This window comes from Jatropha curcas, chromosome 11, assembly GCF_041381405.1.
Source record: "Jatropha curcas cultivar XTBG-Jc1 chromosome 11, XTBG_Jcur_1.0, whole genome shotgun sequence".
NCBI lineage: Eukaryota > Viridiplantae > Streptophyta > Magnoliopsida > Malpighiales > Euphorbiaceae > Jatropha > Jatropha curcas.
In genome coordinates this window covers 24,382,418-24,391,666 of record NC_143161.1, presented here as the reverse complement: position 1 = coordinate 24,391,666, position 9,249 = coordinate 24,382,418, and the positions used below count along the sequence as shown (strand labels likewise).

The window sequence follows — 9,249 nt, the reverse complement described above, 5'->3', positions numbered from 1 at the left end:
TAGTTGGTTAATTACAATGGAAAACCTGACATTTTTAGTTGGTTTTCTATTTTTCTACTGCAGTGCCAACTGTGCAATATAACCATTATTAGGCTGCTTTATAGATTATTTGAAGTGCAATGTGATATGATATAGCCAATCTAATTATATGCCCTTTACCTATTGCCAATAAGTTCTTTTCTTTCATTTTTATTCCATCTTTTCATACTTTTTTTTTCTTTTTTCTTTTCTGGCTGTGAATTAAAGGGCACAAGGGCATTCCCTAAAGAGGATAATTATTTTGTTTAAATTCTATCATTAAACTCAATTAACGAATTTTAATTAATTTGGCACAATTCTTAAGACTAGATAATTCACTTTGCCTGAAAATATTCAACTACACTGTGTAATTTTATTTTTTTTAAAATCAGAATAATAATTATAATATTTCAGTTTGATTAATTCAATTCTATGATAAATTTATCTATTGAACTCATTTAATTAATTGAATATTATGAAGTTTGAAAATCAAACCCATAAAATAATCAGCTCTTAATAATTCATAAATAAACAAAAGGAAACCAAATCTCAGCTTAATAATAATTAGACACTAAACAATAGGCAATCACTAATCACTACAACCTAAAGCTCACATTATCAATTTCGTTTACAGTAAAACAAAAAAAGCTAAACTAGTATAACTATATTAATAATAATAATAACAATAACAACAACACTAACAACAACATTAACAATATTAATAATAATAACAATAATAATAAATTGAAAAAAACACAAAAATCGCAAAAAAAAAAAAAAAAAAAAAAAAAAACATTTCGAAAAAAATAAAATGCAAACCGGCTTACCTGAAATGCTGTCCAAACGGTGGCGAACGGCGTAGACGAGTGACCGGAGCGTCGGTGGCGGCGTCACAGGGGCTGGAGCGTTCTCAGGAGGGGCTGGAGCGGCGCTGCGGACGGAGGAGAGGAGAGGAGAAGGAGAAGAGAGAAAGAAGAAGAAAGGAAAAGAAGAGGGCGCGTTTAAAGCCCTAACCTTTGCGACCGACATATCGGTCGCAAAGGTAATTAAAATCGGTCGCAATTTTTAATTGTCCGACGTCGTTTTACTACGCGAGAATTTGCGACCGATTGGCGACTGAAATATTCGGTCGCAAAAAATCGATCGCAATGTTATCTCAATTCGGTCTCAGAATTTATCCCTTTTTTTTACGCGCGCATTTTTGCGACAGAAACTCTGTTAGTCGTAAAGCGATCGCAAAATCGGTCGCAAATGAGTAGTAATTCAGTCGCAAATGGAAAGGCAAACTCGCGGGAGTTTTCGGCGCTAAAATCTGCGACTGTTTGCAAATGAGTCGCAAATCGGTCGCAATATTGCGACCGATTTTTGTCGGTCGCAAAAATCGGTCGCAATTTGCCGTTTTTTTTGTAGTGTATTTCATAGACTCCTGCAGTCTTCTTCCTTTCGGAGTTGCTTTGATAATGGCTATTGCTTGCCATCTCCTCTATCAAGTCATATGCCTCATCAATCTCTTTTCTCTCAAAAGATCCACCTGCAGCTGCATCTAGAGTGATTTTAATGTTAGGAGATAATGCATTATAGAAAGTTTGTACCTGTAACTATTTAGGCAAACTATGATGTGGGCACTTTCTCAATAAGTCCTTGAATCTTTCCCAAGCTTCGTACAAACTTTCTTGATCATGGTGGACAAAGGTCATTACCTCATTGAGCAGTTTTATGGTCTTTGAGGATGGAAAGAATTTTGCTAAAAACTTTTGGGCTAATTCCTCCCATGTTGTAAAACTTCCAGCAGGGCACGATTGTAACCAAGATTGTGCTTTGTCCCTAAGAGTGAAGGGGAAGAGTCTTAGTTTTATGGCATCTTCGGAAACACCATTCTATTTGAAAGTATCACAAATATGAGCGTTAGGATCTTCACTAGGTAAACCTCCATATTGGATTAAGGTGGAAAGCATTTGGATAATTGCAGGATTAATTTCAAAATTATTAGCTTCCACCCGAGGTCTTGTGATACTCGAGGTTGTCCCATTAAGAGTAGGTGTTGTGTAGTCCCGCAAGGTGCAGACCGGATGCTGAGGTGGAGGTCTGTTCTCTGGGTTGACTTCGTCGCCCACGTTTGCTTGCTGTTCGGGTTTGCTTTCATGTGTTCTTCTAGCTTCGTTGTTCTTTCGACAAGTCCTTTCAATTTCTGGATCAAAGATTAGGGGTTCAGTCCTACTTGACCTTCTTTGCATAAAACCTGAAATAATTCTTAAAAGGAAATTAAATAAAACAAAAAAGTAAGTTTCTAAATTAATAATAGGCTAATTAGTATTGATATTGATAATGCCAATCCCTGGCAACAGCGCCAAAAACTTAACAATGATTTTTCGCAAGTCTACGAAATCGAGCAAGTGATATAAAGTAAGTAGAGTATCATCTCCTCAGGGATTATCTAGCAAGTACAAAAATTATGTTAACCTATTATTATTTAAACGGCAATAAGAGAGATTTTTTGTAAGAAAAGTAAATTTTAAAAAGAAAACAGAAATAAATCAAGCAACAATATTCAGATGAAAAGAAATCAAGGATTTTAAAACTACTAGGGATTTTGATTTCACTTAACTCTATCCACTTTATTTTATTAGTTTGTTAATCAATTTTAATTGTTCAAGAAGGGGAAACAACCCTAAAATCACTAACAAGCTCTCTCGATATATTGTTAGCTATTCTAATCCGGTCTAATTACCTATCTTCCAATAGCGCAATCAAACATGAATTAAATCATTAAGTTTTGTGATTTGTTTTGTGAATTCATAACTTATGAAAACCTCCCATGAGTCAAACCATATAGCTTCCGCATCAAGTTATTATTCTCATGTAATTTATTACCCTATTCATATCAAAAACCCTTCTCCCGATAGTGATTAATGAAATAAATCAATCCAGGGGAGAAACTCTGCCTGGAAGCATTAAGTGCAATAATAAATTATACTTTGAACAAAGAAAAACAAATCTAATGTTATAAATTGAAAAAGAGTTTAAGCTACATCAAATCCCTAGTATGAGGATTTAGTTCGACATAGTAATTAAATAAAACTCAATAATACTTGAATAAAACTTCATAATCAATATGAATAATGTAAAGAAAAACAAGATTAAGAGTTTAGAAATAAAACTAGACAACAGATACGTGGATGGCTTCCTTGAATCTTGGCACAAATATTGGATGCTTGAAGTCTTTGAGAGAGAGAGAACTATGTAGAAAAATAATAGAACCAGAGATAGCTCTACAATGAATGGTTCCTCTCTTTATATAGACCTCCTGGAAGAAAATCTGACTCCGTTTTAGGAAATAGAATCCTTATTAAGTACGAAATCTTCTTTGGAGATTACAAACTGTTTAGGCTTGGATTTCTTCTCAATTAGGACTCTTCCGTCTTCCTAAATAGGCTTAGATCTTGATTTGCACGTCAGGAAAATATTTGAGGTGGACCCATGTAAGTTATAGAGACTGGCTGACATTTTTTAATTCAAGACAGTATTAACTTTGTAGCACGGGCGTGCTCCATAGCACGGCTTGGGCGTGCCAGAGTCTGAGTTCTATGAATGATTCAGCTCGGGCCGTGCTCTGCAACACTTCCAGAGAAGTATTTGTGGCACGGGCATGCGCCATAGCATGGGTAGGGCGTGCTATGATCTGACTTTCCAAGATAAAATGTATCACGGCCCTGAGGTCCTTTTAGGCACGGGCGTGCCAGATAGCATGGGTCAGTCGTGCTAGAGTCTGAGTCTCCACTTGATTTCCCTTAAGTTTAGCATGGGCGGGCTAATGTGCACGGGCTGGGTGTGCTAAAGCTGTTTTGCTTTATAATGCTCTTTTCTGTGCCAAAACATTGCAAATTTCTTTAAGATCAAGTGGATTATGATTCAAGGAAGCTTTGAACAAAAATAAAATTAAAATGAGGTAAAAATTAGTTAAAGTGATACAAATTACTAAAATTCCAAATAAAAACTATATTAAAAATACTGTAAAAATGACACCTATCATATGACAGATGAATACATATTTTTGTGTGTTATTGTACCTGGCCCTAATAATCCGAAATACAAAATTGATGTGTTTCTGCAACCTTTGATTGCCGAACTTAATGATTTACGGGAGTATGGGGTTGAAACATTTGATATTTCAGCCAATCAAAATGCGTGCTGCTTTGCTTTCGACCTTCAGTGATTTTTTAGCATTTAGAATGTTATCTAGCTGGAGTACAGTAGGCAAATTAGCTTGTCCTCATTGTATGGAAAACACTAATGCGTTTACACTAAAAAATGGAGGTAAACAATGTTGGTTTGATTGTCATCACAGATTCTTATTAGAATCTCACCCTTTGAGGCGAAATCGATAATGCTTTAGAAAGAACATCACTATTGCTGATCTCCCTCCACCTGTGAAGTCTGAGCTGAAGTATTTCAAGAAATTGAAGATCTGGGGCTTATGAAAGTTACAGAGTAAGGTGCAGAAGAGGTAAATGGTGGAATTGGCCAGAATAGTGGATGGAAAAAGCGAAGCATCTTCTGGGATTTGCCATACTGGAGTTCACTTCTTATCTGTCATAACCTTGATGTGATGCACATAGAAAAAAAATGTGTTTGAAAATCTATTCAACACTACCATGAACATTGAGGGGAAATCCAAGGATAATGCAAAAGCGAGAGTAGACATGAAGAAAATTTATCGTCGACCAAAACTCGAGCAATCTGTAGTTACTGGAAAGTTTTCAAAGGCATGTTATTCTTTAAATAAACTCCAAAGGCAAGTATTATGCGAGTGGGTTCAATCATTGTGGTTTCCAGATGGACATGTATCAAATATGGGTTGATGTGTCGGTATGAGGAAATACAAATTGTTTAGCATGAAAAGCCATGACTGTCATGTTTTCATGCAAAGATTGATTCCTGTGGAATTTCGGGAATTGTTGCTAGGGAAAATTTGAGCAATGACAGAATTGAGTCTCTTTTTCAAGAAATTGACGATGACTGTTATCTAATGCGATGATATAGACCAATTAGTGCGAGAAATCCCAGTAATGATATGCAAATTGGAGCGAATTTTTTCGCCCGCCTTCTTTGATTCTATGGAGCATCTGCCGGTTATTTGCCCAATGAATGTCATATAGCAAGACCAGTACAATATAGATGGATGTATCCATTTGAGAGGTGAATCATTAACATCCCATTCTAATCATTACAATGTTTATTTAATTCATATTTACATATTATCTTTATATAATTACAGACACCTATAGGAAATAAAAAAGAACGTGTGCAATAAGGCAAAGATCACGGGATCAATTTGCAATACATATTTGGTGCAAGAAGCTTCCACCTTCTGTTCGCACTACTTTGAACCACATGTTTACACCAAGCATCGGAGAGTGCCACGCAATGATGAGGGAGGAGATCGAATAGAATTTGAGTTACAAGGGAATCTAACAATTTTCACCTATCTTGGGCATACGATTGGTCAATAAAAAAAAAGACAATTGACTGGTGCAGAGGTACGAGCGGCTCAAACCTATATTTTGTTGAATTGCGAAGAGATTACACCATTTGTACAGTAAGTATAAATCTTATAGAAAGTCTAAACTTAATATATCTTAGTTAAATCATATTTTTGTATGTTTTTGTTCATTCTTAAATAGGAAATATATCAAGCTTTTACGGCTATAAAATCCCAATTTGACTGACACTGCAGTTCATGCAAAACTAGACTCTAAATTTGCAGCATGGTTCAAATGTTATGTAAGTAACTTTCTAATTACACAGCATATATGTGTACATTCTTATATTTTACTCGTGTCATTACTATTTCCCATAGGCTCGAAGCTTGGGAAGCGTTGTTGATAATAGATTCATTACTGATCTAGCAAAGGGACCTCTACCGGTTGCTAACGCCTACTCTGGCTACTTTGTAAATGGTTACAAGTTTCATACTAAGGGTTATGGGACAAGCAAAAAGATAATGAACAGTGGTATCTACATAAAGGGATCAAACTACAGTGACGAGTCAAATGATTTTTATGGAAAATTGGTTGAGGTTTTGGAGTTAGAGTATCCATCCTAACCAATCAAGTGCATAATCTTATTCAAATGTGAATGGTTTGATCCTACACCAAACGTTGGCATGAAGGTTCATCCTAAGTATAATCTTATGGATATTAATCATAGAGGAAGATATACGAAGTACAAACCTTTTGTGTTGGTGATGTAAGCTGCACAGGTGTACTATGTTCCATATCCATCATTGAAACGAGATCGTTGCGATTGGATGGTAGTATTTAAAATCAAGCCTAGAGCAGTTGTTCATGTAGTTAGAAACAAACAATCTGATTTACTTGCAATATCTAAGCCATTTCAAGAAGTTGCGATTGAAACGCAATCGATGCAAGTTGTTGAAGATTTAACGAACAGATTGGATGATGAAAGTGGAACTTATGTTGAAGTAGGAGCATCAGATGATGAAGACGAAGAAGATCAAATCATCATGGGTACCTCAGAAGACGAAGATCAAGAAGAGGAAGAGAAAGAAGAAGAGGAAGAAGATGATGATGAAGACAGAATTACTTAATGCATTGTGTGTTATGGATACTAAATTAATATATGTATATATAATATTATTAATAAAGAATTTTAATGTTGTTGACTTTCTTTATACATATTTACCACATGTTCTACAATTTATATAATTGTATACATACATATGTAGGTTCTATTATCTATAGTACAGATGGCTAGAGGCAGGGCAGTTGATTCAGATGCATCCGGCAGTGGTCCGCGTGGAGGTCATGGCCGAGGATACAGTACACATGGACAAGGAGGGACTATCCCTCGTCCTTCTTCTTTAAGTACGTTTGGGGCTTCATCTTCTGCTCAGCCTCCCGTGCCGCTACCACTTCCTTCTATTCCTTCCTCTTCTACCCCATTTCCCAGACTAGCAGAGTCTTCACCAGCTTCACAGTCACCTACTGCACCAGGTAATCATAAATGTCATTTACTGTCATTTCAGTTATATATTAATTATTTCTCCGTATTGATAGCATTTGTCACTTCTTTTGCAGCTTCATCAAAGCCACATAACAAGCTCAGTTCGGTAGCGAGACAGTAAATACTTATTTACTTTTTCCTTTGAACTTGGTTTTGTTTAGATTTTGATGCTTTCGTTTACTTATATTTTACTTATGTTGTTTTTCTCTACATATATCCATCCTCTTGAGCATCAAGGCAAAGTATGAGGATAATTAAGCTACATCTGAATAAAGATGGATACACATGGGATGTCATACCACAAGAGGCGAGAGACTTTTATTGGGAAGAGTTTCAGGTACGATTTGGTTCAAGTTATATCTTCATTCAATGTAATTAATAATCTGAATCTATGGGCCTTCACTTACTCTTTATGGAAATATTATTTTTCATTTTTATAGAAGCATTTCGTATGGGAAGAGGCTATTACAGCTATGCTAAAAGTGGCCTGGGAGAAATTATGCATTTTACGGTATGCTGACTTCACTTATAGGATGCGAAAAAGCAAGAAGAAGTAGCAATGCATGTCTCAGGAAATATGAGAAAGCTGGCAGAAGGGTTGAGAGGATCCTGCATTTAAGAGAAAGTGTGAGATATTTACATGAAACAGACGCAGTCAGACTAGCGGTGATGCAGTAGGACCTTCCCGACACACAGGCATATCAATATCTGCTATAGAGACATCTCAATTATTAGTGAGTCAATTAGTTATAGTGACAAAACTGATGTTTAATGAAATGACACCATATTAATATATCATGCATAAAAATTCATTACATGCTGAAAAATATGGTCGTGAGCCCACACCAATGGAGGTGTTCACTTACACTCTACACAAAGGACCATGATGCAAATACGTTTGTTGACAGACGTGCATTGGGCATCAATGTAAGTAATAATGAAGAATATTTACATTTACTTTCTTGTCTTCTCTTACGTGTACAAGTTCAATATAATAAAGCTTGCAACTGCATTGATTAATTAATTTGTTGTTTTTAGGAGAAATATAGTACAGCTCGCGAGCGTGTTATTTCTTCTCAGGCTGGATCTGAAGCTGAGTCAAGAATTGATGAGTTAGCACTTTATCTAGAGGCCGTAGGGGGCTAAAAGAAGAGAAAGTATATGGCATCTGACGCTTCTACAAGCTCCTCACGACCATAGCCTGACCATAGAGCCGAGGAGATTAGTGCATTATAGGCCCGTGTTGATGAGCTGGAGAGATAGCTTCAAAGCTTAGAGCGCATGTCAGACGGATGTCCGGTCAGCATGGTGCTAGTACTTCTTCCTCTAATCCTCCGCCTGCTACAGATCGACATGTTTCTATAACTATGCATCAGCCACTATCGTCTCCTCTTGATCCTGATACTGCAGACGATACCTTGGTCACTCCTGCCAACACTACGACACATCCAGCAGATACTCCTGCCGACACTACGACACTGGATCGTGCAGAGGATCGACCTCGTAGATTTGATTTTGTACCTTTTTAGCTTTCCGTGATTTTTTCATATTTTGTATAGTAAATTACATTTACAATTTCATTCTTACATTGTTATTGCGTTGTGATGTTGATGATGATGCTCGTGATTGTGATGTATTTATATATCGATTTTTGACAGTGGAAAAAAATATAGTTTTTAATATTATTGATTTTTTTTTTTGCCTGTAATTATATTTTACGACTGACTGGCGACCGAACTGCAATCAAATTATAACCGTTAAATTTAAATTTGTGACAGATCACCAACCAATTACTTTCGGAATTTGCGATCGATTTGCGACCGCGTTTCATAATTGCGATCGACACTTTCTGTGACCAATTTGTGATAAGCTTTCAGAAGGAAAACACGACGAAAATTAGTGAATGATATTTATAATTTTGTGACCGATTAGTTGATTGCTAATTTGCGACCGCTTAGTCATTCGGTTGCAAAATTATTTGCGACGAGCACTTTTGTGATCGATTCATGTTTGTCGCAAATCGGTCGCTACGTCCATTTAGTGACCGATTTCTTATATTTTGCGATCGATTTGTCAGTCACAATTTAGCGATTTTTTTCTAGATGGGTGTTACTTCCCATTGGATTGAAAATGAATGGAAAATTCAAAAAAGAATTATTGCACTTAGATTTTTTTATGACTCTCACACGGCCCATAATATTTTTACCA

At 36.2% G+C, this 9,249-nt stretch overlaps 1 non-coding gene across 1 annotated transcript; it reads left to right on the top strand.

The window, feature by feature from the left end:
• The first annotated feature begins 1,626 nt into the window (after window positions 1-1,626).
• On the top strand, window positions 1,627-1,733 carry LOC119370263 (small nucleolar RNA R71). The gene has a single exon (XR_005177826.2). It is a non-coding gene; the product is annotated as a small nucleolar RNA R71 (small nucleolar RNA).
• Window positions 1,734-9,249: the final 7,516 nt, after the last annotated feature.